Raw genomic sequence first — 27,537 nt, forward strand, 5'->3', positions numbered from 1 at the left:
GCACCCCAATGTTTATAGCAGCAATGTCCACAATAGCCAAACTATGGAAAGAGCCTAGATGTCCATCAACAGATGAATGGATAAAGAAGATGTAGCATATATATACAATGGAATACTATATATACATATATATATACACACACACACACACACACACACATATATATATATATATATATATATATATACACACACACACAATGGAATACCATCAAAAAAATGAAAGCCTACCATTTGCAACGGCATGGATGGAACTAGAGGGTATTATGCTAAGTTAAATAAGTCAATCAGAGAAAGACAATTGTGATATGATCTCTCTGATATGAGGAATTTGAGAGGCAGGGTTGGGGAGGGTGTGGATGGTAGGGAGGGAAAAAATGAAACAAGATGGGACCCAGGAGGAAGACAAACCATAAGAGACTCTTAATCTTAGGAAACAAACAGGGTTGCTGGGGGGTGGTGGCTAGGGATAGGGAGGTTGGGTTATGGACATTGGGTAGGGTATGTGCTATGGTGAGTGCTGTGTATTGTGTAAGACTGATGATTCACAGACCTGTACCCCTGAAGCAAATAAAACATTATATGTTAATTTAAATTTAAAAAAAAAAAGAATGCCTCATTTTGGAATTCTCCCAAATGTCTGGGTAAGGAGTGCCAAGAAAAGAAAACCAATCACAGGTCACCACACCTTTAGTTGCATGTCAAATCATGTCACCTTACATAAGCAAAAAAAAACAAGATTCAAGGTCCAAATCAAGTAAAGGGTAACAACCATATGTGTTCTCAGTGACATGCATTTTGACTTAAAAGTATAATGTTCACTCTTAAAACTACTGTGTATTTTAATAAAAATTCTAGTAATAAAACCTTGTTTCTAGGGACAGCTGTGGCAGGCTGTTCTATAAGAATCTGATTTATTAATAACAAAATTTATGGGGTGAGGAGAAAAGCAATACATACTTTTCTTGCCTGGCTTCATTTCCCTGTAATATCTTAGTGATGAGTCCCCTGCTGGCAAGCATTCTGTAGCCAAGAGGAATAAATAAGACACCAATGTTCAGCCTATGAAGTTCTCTCTCTTTTCTCTCATTCCTTAACTGTTCTGCACCTCACACCTACAATTTTCCTTCTCCAACTTGTAAAAGCAACAGTTCGTCTCCTCATCTCCCCACGGGTCTCTTCATCTCCTGCTAATCTGTGCAGAGTTAGATATAAATAAAGTCCCTGGTGTCTTTAATTTGGTCATGGATGAGTCTTCCCTGCCTCCCTGGAGTCACCAACATCCAATTACATGCTCCTGAACAAGAAGTGCCTGCCAGAGGGACAGTCTCAAACAGTAATTCTACAAGTGTCTCACAAAGTAGTTCACTGGTCACTGGTGATTTAACAAATCCTCAAGTGGGGGCATGTCAGATTTCTGGAAGCTTAAACGGAGTTATTCCTTTCTATAAAGTTTCACCTGTGAGCTCTCTCACCTAAATACATCAGAGATATTTGGTATGATCTATCGTCCCAAAGCTCATGGCTAGGCAAATGACAGATTCAATAAAGACATGTTAAATGATGAATTTACGTCATAGCCTAGTGACTAATGGTAATTGTCAAGGCTCCTTTCCTAAAATATTGATCTGAAGAAATACTAATATTAGGAGGATGAAGGATTGAGAGTCATCCAAGAGGCTTAATGATCACAAAGTTCTACCACCCTTAGTGGGGTAGAACAGAGAGCTTGACGAAAGGAAATATCTCATTCTTATCACTGATCTATCAAGAGCATTTCTTGATATGCTCATGATAATGAGCTCACATGCTAATGCCAAAAAGACCTCTACTACTCTAAACCAGAAAATTTTTCTCTCTGAAATATGCTTAGATTTAAAATTTGCTTAATAAGAACTGTACCTAGCTCTTTGTATTTCTCACTATACTTAACTCTGTGCTTGTTAATAAATTAGCTTTCTTCCATAAGGATCAATAAATGTTTTATGCACTGAATGGAGCCAGTGCTTTTCAGAGACCACATTCCACTGTGGCCAGGAGGACCCCAGGGCCAGCCTCTCCTCTACAAAATCTCCACGTCCCTTTTCTCAGACGATATTTCAGTATTAGTGACTCCTCATTCAGTCCAAACAAAATAGCTGGTTCATTATACGGTGATTTATTTCCGAATATCAACTATCTCGCTCCATCTGATTTGAATTCCATTATTCTCTCTCACAATTTCTTACCACTTTTCAGAAAAATTAATGCATCTCAATGCATCCACATCTGTTCACTTCACCAAATTCCAACTGGACTGTTTGCTTACAACTGCCAGAGCTGAAACTGTATTGAAAATGTCTTCAACAAGCTTGTTTATCAAATGTCAAGTGGTAAATACATGCTGTTCCCCCTTCAATGGGAAGATATTTAACAACCTGACATAACTACTGGTTTCCTGTAAAACCTAGATTTTACTGCTGGGGATGCAGGAAGAGAGAAAGAGGGAGGGAGGGGAGGGAGGGAGGAAGGAAGGAAGGAAGGAAGGAGTCTTTAGTGGAAAGCCAAAAGTTGACCTTAGTGATATCTACAATAGAGTAGCAGAAGAAATTCCAAAATAGACTGTCCAGAACACTCTTAAACCCAGAAAAATACAGGTGTAACCATATATATATACTTATATATATATAAGTACATACATACATACATACATATACATATATATAAGTATATGTATACTTATACATATATACATGTATATACATACATATATATGTATACATATATATGTATGTGTATATATACACATACATATACATGTATACTTATATATGTATGTATATGTATGTATGTATGTAAAAACAGTTCAAGACTAGAGAAGCCATCAGGAATAGTTAACAGTCCAATTATATATAAGTCGAACTCCCAGAATGAGGTGCCTTTTGTTATCTGATTCTTTGAAGTCTAAATATTTTGTAGACATAATTAAGTGGTACCCTGGCCTTGTCTTTATTGCACCTGTATCCACTTCTAAATGCTATTTGTTCTGCCCACATGTGGTAGAAGTCAGAAGTTATGACAAATGATAAAGGATCAATTATATGGTTTCACTTACTTGTGGAGCATAAGGAATAACATGGAGGACATTAGGAGAAGGAAGGGAAAAGTGAATTGGGGGAAATTGGAGGAGGACATGAACATGAGATACTGTGGACTGAGAAACAAACTGAAGGTTTTGGGGGGGGTGGGTGGATGGTGAGCCTGTTGGTGGGTATTGTGGAGGGTACATATTGCATGGAGCACTGAGTGTGGTGCATAAACAAAGAATCTTGGGACACTGAAAAAATAAAATTAAATTTAAAAAAAAAGAATCAGAATGAATGCTATAGCCCAAATGGGGGGGGGGGTGTTCCTCCTGATATAATTTTTTAAAAAAGGAAACTTCTTAGATTTTATTCATAGCTCATGAAATTATACATATAGTTCCAAAAGAAGATATAGGTAGAAAATTAGTAAGTGATTTCAAGTTTTCTTGGTAATGAAAGGGCTTCCCTAGAGACACCCTTTCCCTTCTGGAAAGAACATGAGGGCTTCCAACCTTTTTCATGAGGCCAGATGCCACATATATTATCAACTTCATCAAATTATTTGGTTCTGGGCAACCAGTAAATGTACATTCTCGCAAGCTTACTATATTTTTGGAAATGATTATGATATACAAAGTATATCTCTATTGTGATTATAGATCTCCAATAAACAATCTGAAAATATCCTGTATAAACTGGTAGGACTTTGATTCAATTAAGAAAGCAGCTACTGGAGTTGAACACATGGACTTTTGGGTTTATTCATAAGGTTACTTCAATGTCTGTGACCTTGAGCTTTCCAGAAAAGACTTGTGTAACCACTAAGTCAATGCAAGCTGCATGAATGGAATGGTCTGACTAGGGAAAAGGTAGAAGAAATTGTTTGAGGCCAAGTGATACACTAGCCTTGTAGCTTAGTTAGAAATAGTTTAAAAACTAGAAAGAATATTTAGTTGAGATTTGATCAGATGGGATATTCAACCTAATGCTTTCCTTAGATACGAGGTTTTAGTCAGTGAATGAAGTGAAATCAAGTTTAGCCACCACGTAGCACATTTATGCAGTAATGATTTCTTTAAAGTGTTCTTTTATTTAAAGAATTCTTTTTTAAAAAAATTAAGTGTTCTTTTATTAAAATGGCATGTCAAGCCTGAAGTTCACCTATCCAGAATTCAAAGAAAAAGTGTCCATTTTTTGGAAGGGAGAGAATTATCATTACGTAAGTTTCTGCAGAGGGTGCTTTTCGCATCACTTCATTGAAACACTGGAGATATTAACCCCCACTTTATAAACGGAAGGCTCAGGAAAGGAAGGATGCCTTAGCCCAAAGGCACACAATTAGGGACTGACAAAACATTAGCATTCAAGACAGCCAGTCCAAAATTCCATGCCCCCTTCCCTGCAATACCATCCCCAATACTAGTATGATTTGTCAAATTTCTAACAAAATGGTGACTTGCCTTATAGACTTGTTGACCCAGTGCACAAAATAAGCAGATTCTCATTATTATTTCTTGAAATTATATTCATTATAAGCTATTTCACTTCAGCTTCATTGCACATATGCAGTAACCTGAATATGCTAGAAAATTCTTTCACAGTACATGATTATTTTTAACTCACTTAGAAGTTATACATTCAATATGATTAAGCAGGATGGAAAGCTAGTTTCAATCAATAAGCAAATGGCTTTTAAATATGGCAATATACAGATGATAAAGTCATAAAAAGATTGAAGGGGTTTTTCTTTTAATGAAAAGGTAGACACAAGTACAAAGGATAATCTAAGAAACTCAAAGAAATTGTGAGCCCTGAATTGCAGAGAATAGAGCAGAGTATAAAGTTCCTTACAGTAGGCAGAAGAAAGGGAAGAAAATTGGCTCGCTGAAAATGATGAGGGAATTGGAGACAGGGATAAGGAAATGACAGTTATTTTTCCCATGATTTTAAAGTGAAGGAATAGAACACAGAGCTCCTGAAACTAAAGATTTTATTTTTCAGGGAGAAAGCACATAAAGACCACATAATATAGAGAAAAGAAAAATATAAGTTTTGATGAAATGTCCTGAATGGAAATGAGAATAATGAGGGAGGGATGGATGGGGGAGTTTCTAATGATGCTACTTTTGAAAATTACCAGATTACTCCAACTTTTTAAAAGGAATCATTTTGGAATGAAGGACCTGATAGCTACAAGGATTTTCTGGTAATTTGGTGATGCTTATAATTTTTAGCTCAGTAAGTAAAAAAGAAGATCTAATTTAATATGTTATTCTTCATAATATTACAATTTTACAAAATCTGACATATCACATTGGGAAAGACAGCCTTCTTTGGGAGAACAAAATTAAATCTGACTATATATGAACTAAAGCGGGAAAAAAAGATCACACTGGTTATCAGGTCCTGTCAGAATAAGCTATTCTACTTAATCTTCATAGGTATTCTAATAGAACAAACTTCCTAGAGTTACTCTCTGGATATTATGAGCTAATGATTAAAATTATTAAATACAATAACTAGCTTATCTGCCACAGATATACTGTCATTGAAATAATTCTTCTTTGTATCAGTGAATGCCATTATTTGAAACAGGGTGAGACTTCACAGAATGAACTTGTTCAAAATGAAGTGTGTGCATCTACAAAAGCTTAATTATAATTACATAGTCAATTGTGATCATTTTCAATAGTTCTTGGCAGAGACAAACGAGCATAATGAATTCCATTAATGGACAGATGCGCTCTGTTTACCTGCCAGGGGAGGACTTAATAAAAGTGTCAGAAATTGGAGGAGAGCATATGAACAGGTAGAGGTAAAAATCCATCCAGTGGTGTGAGTGGAGCCATCATGTAACAAATGAGAGTTCAATTTATTCAAGAAAGTGATTTTCAAACCGACATACCAAAAGTCAGTATGCAAATCCGCAGCTGGTAAAATGGCTACTTTCAGCTTTTACCGTTTTAATAAGTGAAAACAATATTAAGCTCAATATTCTCTCACTCCGAAATTTCCTGTTATCATAAAACTCTAAGGTAGTGGAAAAGGAGGATGTTTCTACTGACGTATTATTATTAGAGCATGAGCTCTGTCCCTGCCTGGATTTCACAAATGTCATGGTGCAAGGCGATGACTGACACCATATTTTCCTTTGGTGGGATTAGAAACCAGCTGTTCACCTCTTCCATAAAGGAATATACATTTCATCAGGGCTAACCTCTATGATTCAATTGTCTTTAAATGGCACACATAACAAAAAACAAGTCGGGGAACAGGTGGTGGGTGATGGGGAGGGCACGTTTTGCATGGAGCACTGGGTGTTGTGCAAAAAGAATGAATACTGTTACGCTGAAAAAAAAATAAATAAAAAGGGAAAAAAAAAAGGAAAAAAAAAAAAAACAAGTCGGGATTGAGTGAACTGCGGCCACAAACACTTTTTAACAAGGGAGAAACATAGGTTTAAGCAAGTCATATCAAAGTAAATCAGTCTTCCACAACCAAAATTCATTTCAACTGAATTTAAAAATTAAGGGATTCATAAATGAAATCCTACATGTAATGGAAGACCCAGCCTCTACCAACCACACAGAATGCTTTGGGTTTCTGTTACAGTGGACCCTCCCTCCTTCGCTTCTCTAATTTGATGTTTCCTGATCATTAGCACAGCTCAATGGAATTCTCTGTGGTGACAGAATGTTCTAGATATAGCTGGGCTGTAATAAAGTAGCCAGCCACTAGTCACTTGTAGCTACTGAGCATTAGAATGAGGTTCATACAACTGAGTTGCACTTATAATATTATTTGATTTTAATTGATTTCAGTTTAATGGTTACAAGTGGCTAGTGGCCACCAATCGGGCCATGCATTGGACCAGCGTGTAACATGAAGTAATATCTGATGATATTTAATAGAGCTAACAAAGACCCGCCATCTCAGTGGGGCTCAACTCCAGAAGCACATCAGAATCTCTGGGGAATTCTTTGGGAGCCTGGGTTGTTCAGTCGACTAAGCATCTGATTCCTGAGTTCAGCTCAAGCCATGATCTCATGGGACGTGAGTTCGAGCCCTGCAGTGGGCTCCTGCTTAGTGGGGAAGTCTGCTTGAGACTCTCTCCCTCTCCCCACCCCCAATAAATAAATAAATCTTTTTCTAAAAATATAGAATCATCTGGGGAATTTTGAAAACCATTCTGGGATCCTCCCTCAGGGTCTAACCTAAATGATTTGGAGAGGGGCAATGGAAGCAGGATTGTTATCTCTTAATCAGAACAATACAGGAACCAAAGTAAGGAAGATGCTCTCAAAGTTAGTGATTCCAGAACTGTATTCATTTTGCATTACTGTGGAGACAACTGTGAGCAGCAAGGCATCCCCTTCCAGAGTCAGAGAAGGTTACAAAGTGAGACTGTGGTTTTAAAGCTTCTGACTAATTTTCAGAGATAGTCAGTGGGAGCTATAAAGATGTAGGAAAATGAAATGTAGGAAAGATACAGCATGGGAAGAAACAGGAAAACTCTCGGAGTGTAAAACAAAATTACCAAACTTCTAACAATGAACCAGTTGATATAGTTATTGAATATACTGGAAAGAAAAGCCATAAAAATTTTATTTCTGTAATGATGTTCTCAAAATATCTGAGATTAGGAACAACTTTTAATCACGTTAGCCCAGGGACAGCCTTTTCTGTAAGATACACTACTGACCACACAGCTCTATACTTTTCTGATTGTACATGTCTATTCGGAAAAAATACTTAAGCAAGCACTCCCAATACATGTGTATATTTAATTACATTAAAGTTCTCATGTACTAACATGTGATATAAATATAACACAGACAAGTTGAAATACAATCTTCTTGAGGAGACCAAAAAAAGTAAGAAATTATATTCTTTTCTTCCTACACTTGAAGAGATTGTGTCGTGTGCTTCCAAAACTATTTGCAAAACAGTTTTGAATGATTTGACGGGAAAATTTAGAAACTGACCCATTAACTACTGCTTGTGATAAATACCAATGAGATTCTAATCACCATTTTACAGATGGACGATCTGTGGCACGATACAGGTCCACAAAAGGAATCCAGTGCTCTCTGACTATATTAAATCTCAGTATCAAGGTGAGTTTTCATCACTACGGAGTTCACATTGTGTACGTTAAAAAATGAATGCCACCTATCAGAGGTTGGGAGTATGACCAAGGCCTACAAGAAAGATCCATTTGGGTTTTACCTTGTTCTTTTTGTTTTAATTATTAATTTATTATTCTCTATATAGGATTTGCTGCTACTGCTTACTGTAGCATCTACATCTGTTCTGTCCAACCCAGTAGGCACTAGTCACATGTTGCTGTTTGAATTTAAATTTAAGTCAAATTTAAAAGTTCCTCACACTGGCAACGGGTCATGTGCTCTATATGGATGCAAAAATGGGTAAAGGTGATTAAGAGGTACAGAGTTCTAAATGCAAAACAAATAAATCATGGGGATAAAAAGTATAGCATGGGGAATATAGTCAATAATATTGTAATAATTTGTATGGTGACAGATGGTAACTACATTTATCATGATGAGCATTGAACAATACATAAAATTGTTGAATCACTATGTTGTACATCTGAAACAAATATAATAGTGTATGTTAACTACACTTCAATATAGAAGTAAATAATCAAATAGGGATGGAAGTTACTTCTGGTAAAGGCACTACACGCTGTAGAAAAAGGTATGGAATTTGTAATTGGACAAACATGGAACTCAAATCTTCACTCTACCCCCGAGCATTCAAATTACTCAAACTCTCTGAGGCAAAGTTTGGTCATCATTAAAATTACTTTAAAAATCTAATTCAATGGAAGGTTGCACAACAATGCAAATATGCGTAATACCACAGAACTGTACACTTAAAAATGGTTGAAACTGTGAATTTTGTTACATATTTTATACATGACATTTACAAAATTTATAAATTTACCACAGTGAGAAAAAAAACCTACTTCCAAAGAAATGGACAGAACATAACAGAATATTTCCATCTTAGCAGAAATTCTATGAAACAGTGCTAAACTAGATATGTAGTTATCCTTCTAGAACTGTCAGAGATGAAAAAGATGTTGCTGCCAACAGACTGTCCTCTCCACCTAGTTTCTGCAATAATGAGAATTGTTCACACCTTCTCCACCCCCTCTTTTATCCTCTGTCTCCACGTTCATAGCATCTTACAGCTGGATTTTTTTGTGGCCCCTGCCTACAGTTCATCCCCTCCCTGTCCCCAAGCCAGCCAATGCAAACAGCTGTGTAGTTCAAACATCCCCCACTCTGTACCTACACCACTCCTGAACAGCTCAATTGGCCAAATTCCAGAGGTTCTGCTTCTGCCCAAGCTTTTCAGCTCTGAACTCAATGGTAGCTGGAGAACCATATATGGCACTTGCCCATGTGCCTTCCAGAAATGGACTCCACTTCCAGAACCCGTGCCTGATGGTGCATGTCCTAACCCCCATCAACAGATATCCTGGCATTGGTTTAGACAGTCACTCCATCTGCAAACTTTCCTAGTGGCTGAACCCGGACTTCTTTGCTACACCCATTGAACGCAGTGCCTTGGACTGACACTGACTTCCGGGGGTTCATTTAACTTTTCTCATCTTCAACTGTGCTCTGGCTTAAGGTATAGTAGGCCCTCTCACCCAGCCTCAGTTGGCCCTCTTCCTTGGTCCCACAAACAGGCTCAAGCTGGAGATTTCCCAAGAAATTACATAATTCACTAAAACCCCACAGTCCTTTGCCTCACTGCGAATGGCTAGCAGATGTCCAAGGGAGCTTGCGCCAATGTGATGAAGCATTCCCTTTGAGTCTCACTGCCCTGTTATGGAATAGAACCCACGACCTTGGTGTCATTAGCACCAAGCTCTCACCCGCTGAGCTAACATGCCTCTAAGTTTCAATAGAAGTTTAAGGTCACAGAGATTGGGTTGCCTTTTTCCATTTTATTCTCTGAGGATAAGGTGAATTACCTTGATTGCAGAAGTTGACCAAATAAAAATATTTCAACTTTGTGATTTTTTTAGAACAGCGTGTACTCTGAGTGGATGTGGAATGAGCTACCATCTATCAGTTACAAAATCGTTCTGGAAAGAGACCTGATGACAGTGGGGCATCTTGCTGAGAAAAAATTACTTTAAACATAAAATCATTCAACTCTTTGCCAGTCATTGCCTTAAGAAAACACATTCAGATAAAAGGATGGGGCATAAGTCATTGCTTCGAAACAATTTTTTTCTCGATTGCTTGGGAGGCTTTCATTGTTTGTGAAATCCCTGTGTTCCTTATTTATTGTTGGCCCACTTACCTTCAAGAGGGATTGAAAACATGCTGATAAGGGAGGGGGAAGTTAATTTATTTTTCCACAGCTTCATGAAGTATCTCCTGAGTGAATTACACTAGTCACTGCTGCTTCAGTTTCATGTAAGGTAGGGGAAGGGTACCCAGTGAGTGGCTCTTTGTGTATTCTTGCCATTTCCATGGCTGCCTTCCATCATCAAAGACACAACAGTGGTCAGCAAACGTACGAATATGCCAAAAGCCAGAGATTTGCCATTGATATTTCTACATTGTGATGATGAGTTGAATGAACTCATACAAAGATATCTCTGAACTCACCTAAAATATAATGAAGTACCAAATGAGGAATTAAATAATTACAGTTGTGAAATTTTATCCGTTAAATGCAATAATGACAATGTACAGAGTTGTTATAGTCAGACAGCTGGTCAATCTCACTCCCAAAAGAGAGGAAGAAACAATCTTAAGGTTATGAGTTCAAGCCCCTTGTTGGGCTCAAAGAAAAGAAAGTTATGAAAATTAGGTGTTTGCTTCAGCAGCACATATATTAAAATTGGAAAGAAAATCATGGGAGTTAGAAAAAATATAAATACCAATAATTTTAAAAATATCTAAATTATGATAGTTGTCTTTCTCCGATTGACTTATTTCACTAAGCATGATACGCTCTAGTTCCATCCACGTCGTCGCAAATGGCAAGATTTCATTTCTTTTGATGGCTGCATAGTATTCCATTGTGTATATATACCACATCTTCTTGATCCATATTAATTATGGTATGTCTATACTGGAATGTTAATGCAGCCACACTAAAAAAAATCTTGTTTTAAAGAATACTGAATAGCATGGGACTATGTAAAAAAATGGGCAATATTATTCTGAATTTATAATTTTTTTAAAGATTTTATTTATTTGACAGACAGAAATCACAAGTAGGCAAAGAGGCAGGCAGAGAGAGAGAGGAGGAAGCAGGTTGTCCACAGAGCAGAGAGCCCGATGTGGGGCTCGATCCCAGAACCCTGGGATCATGACCTGAGCCGAAGGCAGAGGCTTTAACCCACTGAGCCACCCAAGCACCCCCTGAATTTATAATTTTTAATAAATACATGACATTTCTGAAAAGTAAGATAATGTAATTATTAAAAGATATGTCTTAAAACTATTAGTAAAATGAGACAGCTAGGAGGAATTTTTTTTTTAAATACAGAAGAATGCCTCTTGGAGGAAATTTTACAATATTATTGAAAGTCATTTAAAAAGACCTAAAATAAATGGAGAGTTTTATAATGTCAATGGGTGGGAAGACATAATATCACCAAGATGTCAATCCTTCCTAAGTTAATTTATACATTCAATACAATTTCATTAAATGTTGATTTAAAAATTCCGTTGGAAGTAAAAATAGCTGTGAATAGCCAAAACAATATTGAAGAAGAACAAAGTCCTTTCCAAGAAGGATTATAAAGTCAAAGTAATTACAAAGTTATGCAAATTGAAACTGGGCTTAGTGAAGGCATAAACAAATAGAGGAAAAGAAATAGCAAAGAGAGCCCAGAATCAGATTCTCATATAGGGGAACTTGACAGATACTGGAAGTATCTTTACTTTATAGATCAATGAGAAAACTACATAGATCAATGAGAAAATGATGTGTTATTTAATTAATAGCTCTGAGACAATTTGATTGTCCAGATGGAAAAAAATAAAATTTTATCCCTACCTTTTAACATAAACAAAAATCTCTTTGAGCTGGAATAAGTAACAAAACATGAAAAAGATATTTTAATACTTTTAAAACAGAATATAGGTAAATAACTTTATGGTGTTCAGGCAGGGAGGGATTTATTAAACAAAATTCAAAGAAAAACTGTAAAGAAAAAGTATGATAAGTTTTTTTTAATTTAATTTAATTTTATTTTTTTCAGTGTTCCAAAATTCATTGTTTGTGCACCACACCCAGTGCTCCATGCAATACGACGTGCCCTCCACAATACCCGCCACCAGGCTTACCCCACCTCCAGCCCCCCTCCAAAACCTTCAGTTTGTCTCTCAGAGTCCACAGTCTCTCATGGTTTGTCTCCCCCTCTGATTTCCCCCAACTCACTTCTCCTCTCCATCTCCCAGTGTCCTCTGTGTTATTCCTTATGCTCCACAATTAAGTGAACCCATATGATACTTGACTCTATACTTGACTTACTTCAGTCAGCATAATCTCCTCTAGTCCCAACCATGTTGATACAAAAGTTGGGTATTTATCCTTTCTGATGGAGACATAATACACCATTGTATATATGGACCATATCTTCTTTATCCATTCCCCTGTTGAAGGGCATCTTGGTTCTTTCCACAGTTTGGTAACTGTGGCCATTGCTGCTATGAACATTGGGGTACAGATGACCCTTCTTTTCACAACATCTGTATCTTTGGGGTAAATATCCAGTAGTGCAATTGCAGGGTCATAGGGAAGCTCTATTTTTAACTCTTTGAGGAATCTCCACACTATTTTTCAAAGTGGCTGCACCAACTTGCATTCCCACCAACAGTGTAAGATGGTTCCCTTTTCTCCACGTCCTCTCCAACACATGTTGTTTATTGTCTTGTTAATTTTGGCCATTCTAATTGGTGTAAGATGGTATCTCAGTGTGGTTTTGATTTGAATCTCCCCAATGTCTAATGATGATCAACATTTTTTCAATGTGTCTGTTAGCCATTTGTATGTCTTTTTTTTTTAATTTATTTATTTTCAGCGTAACAGTATTCATTGTTTTGGGACCACACCCAGTGCTCCATGCAGTACGTGCCCTCCCTATTACCCTCCACCTGGTTCCTCAACCTCCCACCTCCCGCCCCTTCAAAACCCTCTGATTGTTTTTCAGAGTCCATAGTCTCTCATGGTTTATCTCCCCTTCCAGTTTCCCTCAACTCCCTCTCCTCTCCATCTCCCCATGTCTTCCATGTTATTTGTTATGCTCCACAAATAAGTGAGACCATATGATACTTGACTCTCTCTGCTTGACTTATTTCGCTTAGCATAATCTCTTCCAGTCCCGTCCATGTTGCTACAAAAGTTGGGTATTCATCCTTTCTGATGGAGGCATAATACTCCATCATGTATATGGACCACATCTTCCTTATTTATTCGTCCGCTGAAGGCCATCTTGGTTCTTTCCACAGTTTGGCGACCGTGGCCATTGCTGCAATAAACATTGGGGTACAGATGACCCTTATTTTCACTACATCTGTATCTTTGGGGTAAATACCCAGCAGTGCAATTGCAGGGTCATAGGGAAGCTCTATTTTTAATTTCTTGAGGAATCTCCACACTGTTCTCCAAAGTGGTTGCACCAACTTGCATTCCGACCAACAATGGAAGAGGGTTCCCCTTTCTCCACATCCTCTCCAACACAATTGTTTCCTGTCTTGCTAATTTTGGCCATTCTAACTGGTGTAAGGTGGTATCTCAATGTGGTTTTAATTTGAATCTCCCTGATGGCTAGTGATGATGAACATTTTTTCATGTGTCTGATAGCCATTTGTATGTCTTCATTGGAGAAGTGTCTATTCATATCTTCTGCCCATTTTTTGATATGATTATCTGTTTTGTGTGTGTTGAGTTTCAGGAGTTCTTTATAGATCTTGGGTATCAGCCCTTTGTCTGTAGTGTCATTTGCGAATATCTTCTCCCATTCCGTGAGTTGCCTCTTTGTTTTTTGACTGTTTCCTTTGCTGTACAGAAACTTTTGATCTTGAAGAAGTCCCAAAAGTTCATTTTTGCTTTTGTTCCCTTTGCCTTTGGAGACATGTCTTGGAAGAAGTTGCTGTGGCTGATGTCAATGAGGTTCCTTCCTGTGTTCTCCTCTAGGATTCTGATGGATTCCTGCCTCACGTTGAGGTCTTTTACCCATTTCGAGTTTACCTTTGTGTATGGTTTAAGAGAATGGTTGAGTTTCATTCTTCTGTACATAGCCATCCAATTTTCCCAGCACCATTTATTGAAGAGACTGTCTTTTTTCCACTGTTTATTTTTTCCTGCTTTGTTGAAGGTTATTTGACCATAGAGTTGAGGGTCCATATCTAGGCTCTCTACTCTGTTCCACTGGTCTATGTGTCTGTTTTTGTGCCAGTACCATTCTGTCTTGGCAATCACAGCTTTATAGTAAAGCTTGAAATCTGGCAACATGATGTCCCCAGTTTTGTTTTTCTTTTTCAGAATTTCCTTAGCAATTTGGGGTCTCTTCTGGTTCCATACAAATTTTAGGATTGTTTGTTCCAGCACTTTGAAAAATGCCAATGGGATTTTGATTGGGATGGCACTGAAAATATAGATGGCTCTAGGCAGTATAGACATTTTGACAATGTTTATTCTTCTGATCCATGAGCATGGAATGGTCTTCCATCTTTTTGTGTCTTCAATTTCTTTCATGAGTGTTCTGTAGTTCTTCAAGTACAGATCTTTTACCTCTTTGGTTAGGTTTATTCCCAAGTATCTTATTGGTTCTTGGTCTACAGTAGATGGAATAGATTCTCTAATTTCTCTTTCTATTTTTTCATTGTTAGTATATAAGAAAGAAACTGATTTCTGTACATTGATTTTGTATCCTGCCACATTACTGAATTGCTGTATGAATTCTAGTAGTTTGGGGGTGAAGTCTTTTGGGTTTTCCATATAAAGTATCATGTCATCTGTGAAGAGAGTTTGACTTCTTTGCCAATTTTGAGTACATTTTATTTCTTTTTGTTTTCTGATTGCTGTTGCTAGGACTTTTAGTACTGTGTTGAACAACAGTGGTGAGAGAGGACATCCTTGTCGTGTTCCTGATCTCAAAGGGAGGGTTGTCAGCTTTTTCCCATTGAGGATAATATTTGCTGTGGGTTTTTCATATATAGATTTTATGATCCTAAACTTTGAATCACTAACCCTAAACTTTGAATCACTTTAATCAGGAACATATGCTCTATCTTGTCAAATGCTTTTTCTGCATCAATTGAGAGGACCATGTGGTTCTTCTATCTTCTCTTATTGATTTGTTCTATCATGTTGATTGACTTGTGAATGTTGACCCACACTTGCATCCCATGGATAAATCCCACCTGGTCATGGTGGATAATCTTTTAAATATACTGTCAGATCCTATTAGCTAGGATCTTGTTGAGAATCTTGGTATCTGCATTCATCAGGGATATTGGTCTGAAATTCTCCTTTTTGGTGGGGTCTTTGCCTGGTTTGGGGATCAGGGTAATGCTGGCTTCATAAAAAGAGTCTGGAAGTTTTCCTTCTGTTTCTATCTTTTGAAAGAGCTTCAGGAGAATAGGTATTATTTCTTCTTTGAAGGTTTGGTGGAATTCTCCAGGGAATCCATCAGGTCCTGGACTCTTGTTTCTTGGGAGGTTTTTGATGACTGCTTCTATCTTGTTACTAGATATTGGACTATTCAGGTTGTCAATTTCTTCCTGATTCTGTTTTGGAAACTTATAGGTTTCCAGGAATGCATCCATTCCATCTAGGTTACTTAACTTATTGGCATGTATCTGTTGATAATAATTTCTGATGATTGTTTCTATTTCTTTGGTGTTAGTCATGATGTCTCCCTTTTCATTCATAATTTCATTAATTTGGGTCCTCTTTCTTTTCTTTTGGATTAGTTTGGCCAATGGTTTATTGATCTTATTGATTCTTTCAAAAAACCAGCTTCTAGTTTCGTTGATGTTTTCTATTGTATCCCTAGTTTCTCATTGATCTCTGCTCTAATCTTGATTATTTCCCTTCTTGTGTGGGGGGTTGGCTTAATTTGTTGTTGATTCTCCAGTTCTTTAAGGTGTAAAAAGAGCTGGTGTATTTTGCATTTTTCCATTTTTTTGAGGGAGACTTGGATTGGTTATGCATTTCCCCCTTAGGACCACCTTTGCCGTATCCCATAGGTTTTGGACTGAAGTGTCTTCATTCTCATTGGTTTCCATGAATTGTTTAAAGTTCTTTTTTGATTTCCTGGTTAATCCAAACATTCTTAAGCAGGACAGTCTTTAGCTTCCAAGTGTTTGAATTCCTTCCAAACTTCTTCTTGTGGTTGAGTTCCAGTTTCCAAGCATTGTGACCCAGTCTATGGTCTATTCTGAAGAACATTCCATGTGCACTCAAGAAGAATGAGTATTCTTTTGTTTTAGGGAGAAATGTTCTGTATATATCTATGAGGTCCATCTGGTCCAATGTGTCATTTAGTGCTCTTCTTTCTTTATTGATGTTCTGCTTGGATGATCTGTCTATTACTGAGAGTGGCGTGTTAAGATCTCCTACTATTAATGTATTCATATCAATATGACTCTTTATCTTGATTAACAATTGTCTTATGTAGTTGGTTGTTCCCCTATTGGAGGCATAAATATTTACCATTGTTAGATCTTCTTGGTGGAGAGACCCTTTAAGAATGATGTAGTATCCTTCTTTATTTTTATTTTATTTGTTCAGTCAAGTTTAAACTAAACCACATGTTGCCTCAAGGTGTAACCAGACATTTCTTTATATACGACTCCACACTTTACCTTAGGATCTCTCTTAGGGCTGGCGTTGGCTTCCCAGAAGTCTGAGCGCGAGTGTGTCATGACTTCCACTCATTGGATACGTTTGCCAGCAAACATCGCCAGATGAGCTTCTGTGATCCTTAAGCAGGAACTTCTCCAAAGTTACTATCTAGCCTCCTCCTTTATCTGCTCCACAAGGCAAAAACTAGAAACTTTCACCAGTTTGGGGGACTCAAGTCTTTGGTATAACTACTACGTCTCTAATAACAGGAAGAGCTTAGTTTGGTTAAAGTCTTCTCTCAACAAACTTTGTTTTTGAATTCTTTCATGTACGTGGCTGAATAATGTGGAAGACACAAGTGATGTTAACAGCCACACTTTCATAGCTCAGCCCACTACGGTGGCAGCATCACACTCATTTCTGCGACACTCCCCGCTCAGAAGAGAGTCTCTTTCCATGCTCATTACTGAAGAGAATAGCTTCGTCCATCCCAACAGGTTTTTCCAGTTGCTGGTGGGTCTCCAAATTCAGCATGAAATATGCCTATCATGGCAGCTGCTGTTGTTCCTCGTATCCGGAAATGGAGATATACTACCTTCAGCTTTAGCTTCTGACCTTTGCACTCCTAAACTGAACTTAGATCGGGAACATAAGTTTTAAGATTTGAAAGATACTTTAGAGACCACAGAGCCCTAAGCCCGTATTTTTCGGAACTGAAAACTGAGTTCAGAAAAATTAGGTGCTCTGTCCAAGAGTCCTTAGAAGAGCCAGCTCATACACTCGATCCTAAGCCAGGCCTCCTTCTACCTGGCAGAGTTGCCTTTTTTTATACCACAATAGTCTAAACATTTAAAAAAGAAAACAAAGAGGCTTTACAACAAACACTGAAATTATTATTGGAAAATAGTGAAAACCTGTGGCCTGAAGGAGTAAATGTCCTTTATAAATTATATTAAATATTAAGCAATATTAAGTAATTAAACATTAAGTAACTCTTTAAAAAATCACTGTATAAAATATATTTTCATACATCAGCTGTTCAACTGGGCCAAATGCATTGATTAATGTTCTTGTGGAAGAAGGGTAATTTTATTTTGTGTCCTTTGTTGTGGTCTATTTGATACTAATATCGTTCTTATACGTGTGTCTCTCTTTCATGATGATCTAAATCACTATTCGTCACCACGGCAGTGCAGTACCATGGAAAGAGCACTGAAGGAGGGGTCCAAAGGGTCTTGACCTCTTCCCTGAGAAGTTAACAAGCCCTGGGACTTGGAAGGGAGCAATAAGCTGAAGAACAAAGAGGTGGGCTAGGTGATCTTTAAGGTCTTTTCAGCTCTAAACACCCTTCATTAGCCTCATCCCAATCCCTGAAACTCAAAGTAAACACATGAAAATTCATGAGGCCTTAGGTTTACAGAATTTAAAAGCAGCAATTCATCCATACAATTTACTGTCCCCCAAATTCTACCTTTTATAAGTTCTAGCCACAGAAAGGATCTTTATTATCATTTCAAGGCCAATTTACTTTTGCAAAAGCAAACCGCAGGAGCAAGAGAGACCCATCCTGAAATTTTTGCCTGGCCTTAAAACACTGTCAGCATTCCTTCTAACTTTCCAGGTCATTCTTAGAAAAGTAAGTGGAGATCCCTCTTTCTAAACTGACCTCTAAAATAGCCATCAAATTATTTTAGTATTAAAAAAAATTAACACAGTATTCTAGCTGTAACTTAAATACAAATAAAAGTATGACTGTCAGTGTTCTTTGGTTAATTTTATGTATGCAGGAACCTTCCACTGAAAGATTAAATAGCCTTACACTCAACTCCTTTTTATTTTGCATTCATAAGCAATTGTAACATACACATGCATACACTAAACCCACATCTGAATAAATGAGTGAAAACCAGCCTATCAGAAACTAGCCCGTATCTCTCCAGGAATACTGGCTCACATCTGTTTCTGGGTTTTTCTATCTCACTGTGTCCCTTCATCATATGTATAAGAGAGGCATGAAAATAAAATGCACATCTGTTTTCAGCACTCCCACATAAGCTATCAGGAATGCTACCTACAAGATTCCTACATACAAGATTACTCATTGGTCTCCTCCACTTCTGAGATTCTATGACTCTACAATTATTTTTCAGTCCAAAATCTAAAAAGCTCATCTTTCTGATTGCGATAAAGTATAAAAATGACCCCAGTTTCTCAACCTTTGCATGTAACTCTGAATCTCTCCCCCCCCCCACCCCCCCCCCCACCCCCTTACAAAGCCTAAGGACTCAGCCATTTGACTTGTTTGGGCCCACTGGATATCATCAGATAATGCAAGCAAAGGCTTGAAATGGGCTTGTGATCTGGGGCTTGTTGTCCTCTGTGCCTTTGCCATCACCATGAGGATATGCCTGCATGAGCCTGCTGGAGGATGAGAAACATGTGAAATCAAACCGAGTTCATCCCAGCTGCACTGGCCAAAAGAGCCAGCTGATTGCCAGACATATGAGTGAACCCAGCTAATCTCAGCAGTCTCCTAGGTGATCTCCCTGATATGTACTAGATGGTTACTGTTGTTTGCCATTGATGAGGTTCTGCTAACTGCTATAAGTAAAAACTAACTACTGTACTGCAGGTTTTCCGTTCCAAGAAGATAGTCTCCCTTAATTAAAAACAAACAAAAAACTCAATCTCTTCTCCATCTACACATAGCTCTCCAGTTATAATGATGTACTTTCCATTTTACTCATTCATTCTAGTAATTCATTCACAGTACAACTATTTATTGACTGCCTATTATATGTGATCATGGATCTAAGCATATAAAAGGTATTTAAAGCCTTTGGGCTAGAGGATACCAACAAGGAATACTGACAGAAAACAGAAGAGGTCCCTAGACTGAACCCTGGGCCACTCCAGAATCAGTAAAGATGATGAGAAACACACCAAGAAGACATAAAAGGAGTGATCCGGAGGGTTGGAAGAAAAACAAAGAGTATATTTTCCTGGAAGCCAAGTAAAGAAAGTAGATTAAGGGGAAAATTAACTATTGTGTCAAAGGCTGCTAACTAGTCAAGGAAAGTTCTGAGACTATTGGATTTATCAACACGATGGTCATTGGTAACCCAGACAAAAGAAGTTTTGGTATCAATCTTCAAATTGAGCTGATCCCATCAGACTCTGCCAAATCTGTAAAAAAGTTGTTCCATCTATGCCAAGATGTCTGAAGATAGCATAGTTCTTACAAGGATGGAAGCACTGGGCTACCCGCCATCATGCTTCACCCAGCTGAACTAACATCACAGATGCTGACCTGCCTCTACCCCATCGGGCAGCTGAGGGCATGATATATCAGGACATCTCTTTCACTTTTACCAACATTTGGACAGAATGACTAATTCTCATTAGTGTTCATTCTCGTAGGGATCTCATTGCTCTTGTTTATGCTAAATTAATGGACCCAATGTCACCATTACCGACCTCCCCTTTTCTTTTAAATTTAGAGTTAGTCCTGACACATTCCACATTCCCTTCTACTGCTGTTGCTGCCACCACATTAAAGGCAGAAATAGAGAGCTATTCACAGGTTAGCTATGAGCCTAATTCCCTTAGCTCCCCAGGTCAACAGATCACCAAAGTCTTAGTGTCCACCATGTCATCTGGAAGAATTAAAAAAAGGTGGTTTCTTTTACTCTGGATTTCTTCTCTCTGGAATATATGTATGTGTTTGTGTGCCTTAACTTAGTTATATACCACCCATATTTTTAGTCAAGTATTTTTCATGTTAAATGTGAGTGGTAGCATAGAGTACTCCCAGTAAAGAGGTATGCTGGAAAAAGAAAGTACTCTTGAATCTACAATCTAGAATTCTAAGCTCAATTCTTCTGCTAAGTATTCTGAGACTTTGATCAAGTCATATAATCTTTCTAGCTTCAGTTTTCTTATCTAGAAGATGAAGGAATTAGATTAGGTCAGTGGTTTGCAAACTGGGCTCCTTAGAGTCCTGGGGTTCCTTTGGGTTTCTCAGGAACACCAAATTGAGTGAAAAGAGGTTATGTCAAATCAGCTTTCGCCTGTCTTACAGATAATGAATCTGCTACTGCTGGTAGAAGCAGATGATGGATTTAAATGTGGAAAAGCATTGGATTCATTAATCTTTTATGTCCCATATATGATTCAAGGACTGGATTCAGAATATTTCTTTGTCTGCACATGAAAAATGATCATATAAGAGAAATTTTTAATAAATTAAATATCCAAAATATTAATTAGTAAAATAATATTCTAATAGCATAGATATATAGGTTGTTATTTAAAACATCCAGAATCTCTTTGGCAAGAGAAACTAGCTTTTTTAAAAAACGTTTTTCTGAAATTGAAACCTAAACATGAACCCCTAATCCTGCCTTCAGTTCTAATTCTCACACGAATTACTGGAAAATCCCAAGAAAGAACCTCACGTTTACATTCTCAGTGCGTTGATTTGGTGCTACCATCATTAATACTAATAAACAGCTGATTACTAGGGCATCTAGGTGGCTCATTCGGTTAAGGGTACTACTCTTGGGTTCGGCTCAAGTCAGGATCTCAGGGTTGATCTCAGGGTCATGGGCTGGAGCCCTCATCCAGCTCTGTACTCTGAGCAGTCTGCTTGTCCCTCTACTCATCTCTGCCCCTCACCAGGCTCCCACTGGTACGCTCACCCATGCATGTTTTCTCTCTCTATCTCTCTCTAATAAATAAATAATAAATAAATAAAATCTTTAAGAAAGAAATTAATCAGTTGATTATTTTTGGTAAAAGATAGCCAATGTACAATTAAGGGAAAACTAATATTCTGGATTGGGAGTCAACCCTTCAGTACAATGAATTATAGCCACTCATAATGATAAATTTTTAACTTAGGAAATAAGGAAATTTGTACTTTTCAATTCTTCTTTGGGCTTCTAAGTTATTCTGGACACATAACATACATCTCCCCATCTATATTATTAGTATCTTATCTTTTAACTTTAAAATTATAACATTAATTTATGTACTGTTTTGGAGTATTTCTCAAAATTAAATCATAGCATTGTTATCAAAATAAAAACTAGTCAATATTTCTTTCTTTCAAATTGCATCCTTTTTTTAATTTGAGTATAGTTGGCACACAATGTTACATGAGTTTCAGCTGTACAGCATAATGATTTGTCAAGTTTATAGATGACACTACACTCAACACAAGTATACCTACCATCGGTCACCATACATCGGTGTTGACATAGCATGGACTATAGTCCTTATGCTGTGCCTCTCATTCCGTGAGTTATTCATTCCATAACTGGAAGCCTGTATCTCCTACTCCCCTTCAAATTTCTTCTTAATGCATTATAAGAAAACATAACCAGTTACAAGAAAACATAACCAGAGTGCATGTCCATCAATTAATTTCCTGCATCAACTAACTTCTGTGTGCCAATTTCCTAAGGTGAAAAATGAAAATTTTGCTACCAACACACTTCTGAGTCTATGGTGAGGAAAGAATTCTAACAAGTTTGTGTAGATCTCTGACATCGTAAAATAAAAAGCACAATAAATCTCACTCATCATGAAACCATATCCAGAATACACACCAAAAAGAAAAAAACAAAAAAGCAGATGTGTCTGAGCCAGATTTTTATTCCTCCAAGGGAATTAGATGTTTATACCCACTATAAGTGATGAAATTACCATTCTCTTTCTTCCAGTAACAACAACAACAACAAAAAAGGGGGGGGAGACATAATAGCTAACACTTGGGTGGTAGTTTAAATTTATAAAGTACTTTTATATGTTATGAATTACAACTTTTGTAACAAACTTGTTAAGTAGAATTTATTTATTTTTATTTCACATATGAGGATAATGAAGCTCATAAAAGTGACTATAACAGGATTGCTCAGCAAGTCTGAGAAGGAGCATTATTTGTACCAAAAATTCCACCTCTGACGTCTTTCCCCTTTGCACTAACCCAAACTAGAACAGCAGATTCATTGATAACAATGTACACCTGTGGGCTCCTGGGTGCCTCATTTGGTTAAGCATCCAGCCCTTTGATTTTGGTTGAGGTCATAATCTCAGGGTCCTGGGATCAAGCCCCATGTCAGGTTCTGTGCTCAGCAGGGAGTCTGCTTGTGGGTTTCTCTTCCTCTCCCTCTGCTCCTCCCCTCTTTAAAATAAATAAATAAATCTTAAATATAAATATATATGTGTGTGTGTGTATATATATATATGCCTTGGGATATATACATATATATATATATACACACACACATATGTGTGTGTGTGTGTGTGTGTGTGTATATGTATGTGTGTGTGTGTGTGTGTGTGTGTATATATATGCCTTGGGAATCAGATAGTCTGAGTAATATCCTGGGTTGGACTAACCCAGGAGTGGCTGGTTAAAGCTCTGAACTTCCATTGACCACTCATCTTTCATTATCATCTTCATCTTCCAACCACTCTCAACTTGTCTTCTGGACTTTTCATATGCAAATGTCCTTTCTGTACCATGAGGACAGTGATGGAAGGGACTGGGTCTTATTCATGTTGCTCCATAATAGCTCACATGTAAGACATACACAAATAACTAATTAAATGAATTAAATCATCACTTCATGCAAAAAAAAAAAAAAGTTTCGAACACTTATTTTGTGACTTGTTTAGTGCTAGCTCAGTAAACAAGACAGAGAGAGTCCCTGCCATCATGGGAGTTTATGGACAGTTGCTGAATAGTTAACAGTAATAATTATGGTAAGTTGAGAAGAACTGAGTGCTGTGAAAGGTAGAACACTGGGAACCAACATAGCCTCCCCGAAGAAAAGACAGGAATCTGCAGTTGGGGAGGAAAACGCAGCTGAGGCAGAAAGACCTGCACATGGGCTACAATCAGGAAATGCATTTTCCAGAGCACTTAAATCCTGTATCTTATGGAACTACCAGGGCTCAGAACCAAATCTAATAATGATGTTGTGATTTTCAGGGTAATATAGGCATCAAAACAGATTCAAATAATTTCTTCATGTAGATAAGTCATGTATTCTTTCAGATCTTTAGAACATTCAGTAAATTTACTCGGTCTTGCTATAAAAATAGTGAGTATAGGTATATGGTTCTCTCTTTAATCTGAAACTAATCATTTGATGTTATAGGTAGAGATTCACTAATCTAATTGCTATCCAGCCTGGCTAAGAAAGTGGATTCTTACACTGAAAAAGTAAAATAAAATTAAAAAAAAAAAGAAAGGAACTGGATTCTTACGAAACCAGTAGGAAATGTTATAATGATTTATTTAGTCACAGCTGTTTTTACAAAGTAATTTCAAACGTTATAGTTATATTTGTACTTCCGATTGTAAATTAAGTCTTTATTCAGTGGGATTTGGAGAGTTGTTATACCAAGTGTCATGAGGTTATATGTGGTATTTCATGTTGTAGGAAATATAATAAATTACATTGCTGTAAGGGCAAATGCTTTATACATATAATTTAAATGAGATGTTTGCACAGCCTATAATTTTACAACTTTAAAGTCTGGCATAAAACTTATACACACATATATAAACTGCCAGAAAGACACATGCTCTTATTATACGTAGACAGATACTGAATAACCACTGAGAAGTCTTTATGAGATACTGGTATGTCCTGAATTTTGTTTCCCCCAAAATTCGTATTGAAGCCCTAAGCCCAGTACCTTGGAATATGATTTGATTTGGACACAGGGTCTTTAAAGAGATAACAAAGATCAAACGAGGTCACCCAGGTGGAGCCCTATTCCAACAGGACTGGTGACCTTAGAAGAAAAAGGAAAAACACCAAGGATGTGTAAGTACAGGGAAAAAAAAAAAAAGGCCATGTGGGGACACAGTAAGAAGGTGACCATCTGTAATCCAAGGAGAAGACCCTCAGATGAGACCAAACCTGCTGACAGCCTGACCTTGGACTTCCCAGTCTCCAGAATTGTGAGAAAATAAATTTCTGTGGGTTAAGCCCCCCAATCTATAGTATTTTGATACAGCAGCTGTTATAGTCTAAATTATTTCCCACCCAAATTCCTATGTTGAAGCCAGGCAGTGTGACTGTATTGAAGATAAGGCCTCCATGGAAGTATTAAGGGTTAAACAAAGTCATAAAGGTGGGATCCTAATCCAATAGGACCAGCACCCTTGTAAGAAGAGACACACACACCAGAGAATGCTCCCTCTGTGTCTGTGCCCACAGAGAAAAGGACACACCGAAAAAGCCGTTATCTAAAAGCCTGGAAGACACGTCTTACCAGAAACTGGATTTTCCAACACCTTCGTCTTGTGCTTTGAGCCTCCAGAACAGTGAGAAAATTGATTTCTGTTATTCAATCCCCCCAGGCTGTAGACTTTGTTATGGCAGGCCAAGCAGACTGATAGGACAGCAAACTACCACAGATATGTATTTTAGTCATAAATGCACTTGTCCAAGTATATGCATGTACACGCAGACTGCCTGGGTGTAGTCGGATTATCTAGAGTTCTATTTGAAAACAGAGGGAAGACTCTTATTCTGCCTCTGCCTATTAAAATTTTTGTTAGAATAAAAACAAGTATGCATAATTTATATTTATGCAGCCAGACTTTATTTGGATATAAATTAGGAAACACAGAATTCTTTTGGGGGCACCTGGGTGGCTCAGTGGGTTAAGCCTCTGCCTTTGGCTTGGGTCATGGTCTCAGGGTCCTGGGATCAAGCCCCGCATCGGGCTCTCTGCTCAGCAGGGAGCCTGCTTCCTCCTCTCTCTGCCTGCCTCTCTGCCTACTTGTGATCTCTCTCTCTCTCAAATAAAGAAATAAATAAAATCTTAAAAAAAAAAAGAACAGAATTATTTTATGAAGTGGGGTCAGCGTATGGGTACCCTCAAAGGAAAAAATGTTTTGGACATATTCATGAGTTGATTATTTCAGCTTTCAGATAGAACTTAAGAGGCTGGGCTTAAACTACTTGTAGTCATCAAAGAATTAAATTTGGACTCTGCTGGTTCAAATTAAACTTTTACATGCAGCTGCTATATTCCTGTCACTTTTCAAGTTACGTTAAGAAGCTTTTCGTGAGTTTAATTAAGCCTGACTAATTCTCTAACGGCATAAAGAAAAATGAATTCCTTAAATATTTAATCCATTTATGACTCTAAGTGTCATTTTCTGAATGTGGCTGTTAAATTCTTGGAATTAATTACCCTTCAAGTTAAAGCTGCTTTTTCAGACATCCAAGACATATAGTCACAACTCACACAATGAGTAAATTCAATATTTCGTCTGTTCATCAAGAGAATTTATTCCAAACGTTGTATTTAAAATCCCACCCTGCAGGCTTATCTGTGATCACAGAACTCAGGAATCTTTGACTGTAAACTTCCTTTCAACCAGGTTATTGGTTCTCCTTCCGCTTCCCCTTTCAGCCAAGTATTACCAAGCTAAAGGCTAGCTGCCCTCCACCTGCACAACCGCCATTTTTTTTCATTGTAACCCCCTTCTCCTTAACTCATGTTCAGTCCCCATCTCCTTCAGAAAGCTCTTCCCCTATTACAGTCAGCAGGCAATATAACACAATCCTAGGTGCCTCTCTCCCCTTTTATCCTCCTAAAACACTGAAAGCACCATGACTTTAGTTACACATTTTCTGTTTGTTCTCTCCCAGTATTTTGGAAGTTACCCAAGACTGGCATCTTATTCCTCAAGACTAGATCCCCAAAAAACACAAGGTCAGGCAACCATACCTATAGAGCAGGCAACACCCTCAGAACCAGACACTAGATTTCCCTAAAAGAAAACTGGAAAACTGGATATGTGAGGGGACAGAAAACCACACGCGCTCGCATGCACACGCTCGTGCCCGCGCACGCACAGGCAGCCACCAAGATGGAGGCACACGGGCACAAAGCCTGAGTGTCTCCTGATCTCTAGCGCTCCACAGTCATTCCACTGCTCCCAGCCCCAGACTAGATGCCCAGGTTATGGGAGCTACAGGCTGACTCAACGTCTGAAGGAAAAAGCCGCCTTTTTTTTTTTATTTGTTTATTTTCAGCGTAACAGTGTTCATTGTTTTTGCACCACACCCAGTGCTCCATGCAGTACGTGCCTTCCCTATTACCCACCACCTGGTTCCTCAACCTCCCACCCACCCACACCCCCCCCCCCGCCCCTTCAAAACCCTCTGGTTGTTTTTCAGAGTCCATAGTCTCTCATGGTTCATCTCCCCTTCCAGTTTCCCTCAACTCCCTTCTCCTCTCCATCTCCCCATGTCCTCCATGTCATTTGTTATGCTCCACAAATAAGTGAGACCATATGATACTTGACTCTCTCTGCTTGACTTATTTTGCTCAGCATAATCTCTTCCAGTCCCGTCCATGTTGCTACAAAAGTTGGGTATTCTTCCTTTCTGATGAAGGCATAATACTCCATTGTGTATATGTACCACATCTTCCTTATCCATTCATCCATTGAAGGGCATCTTGGTTCTTTCCACAGTTCATCAGGGAGATTCAAATTAAAACTACAGTGAGATACCACCTGACACCAGTTAGAATGGCCAAAATTAGCAAGACAGGAAACAACGTGTGTTGGAGA

The 27,537-nt window shown here is 37.9% G+C and overlaps 1 protein-coding gene across 1 annotated transcript in view; it reads right to left on the reverse strand.

Annotated features, from left to right (window-relative positions):
• Positions 1-27,537, reverse strand: part of LOC123942083 (estrogen receptor-like) — a 142,513-nt gene that overhangs the window by 42,314 nt on the left and 72,662 nt on the right. The window lies entirely within an intron of this gene.

The sequence above is a fragment of the Meles meles genome, chromosome 5 (assembly GCF_922984935.1).
Source record: "Meles meles chromosome 5, mMelMel3.1 paternal haplotype, whole genome shotgun sequence".
In the NCBI taxonomy this organism is placed as follows: Eukaryota; Metazoa; Chordata; class Mammalia; order Carnivora; family Mustelidae; genus Meles; species Meles meles.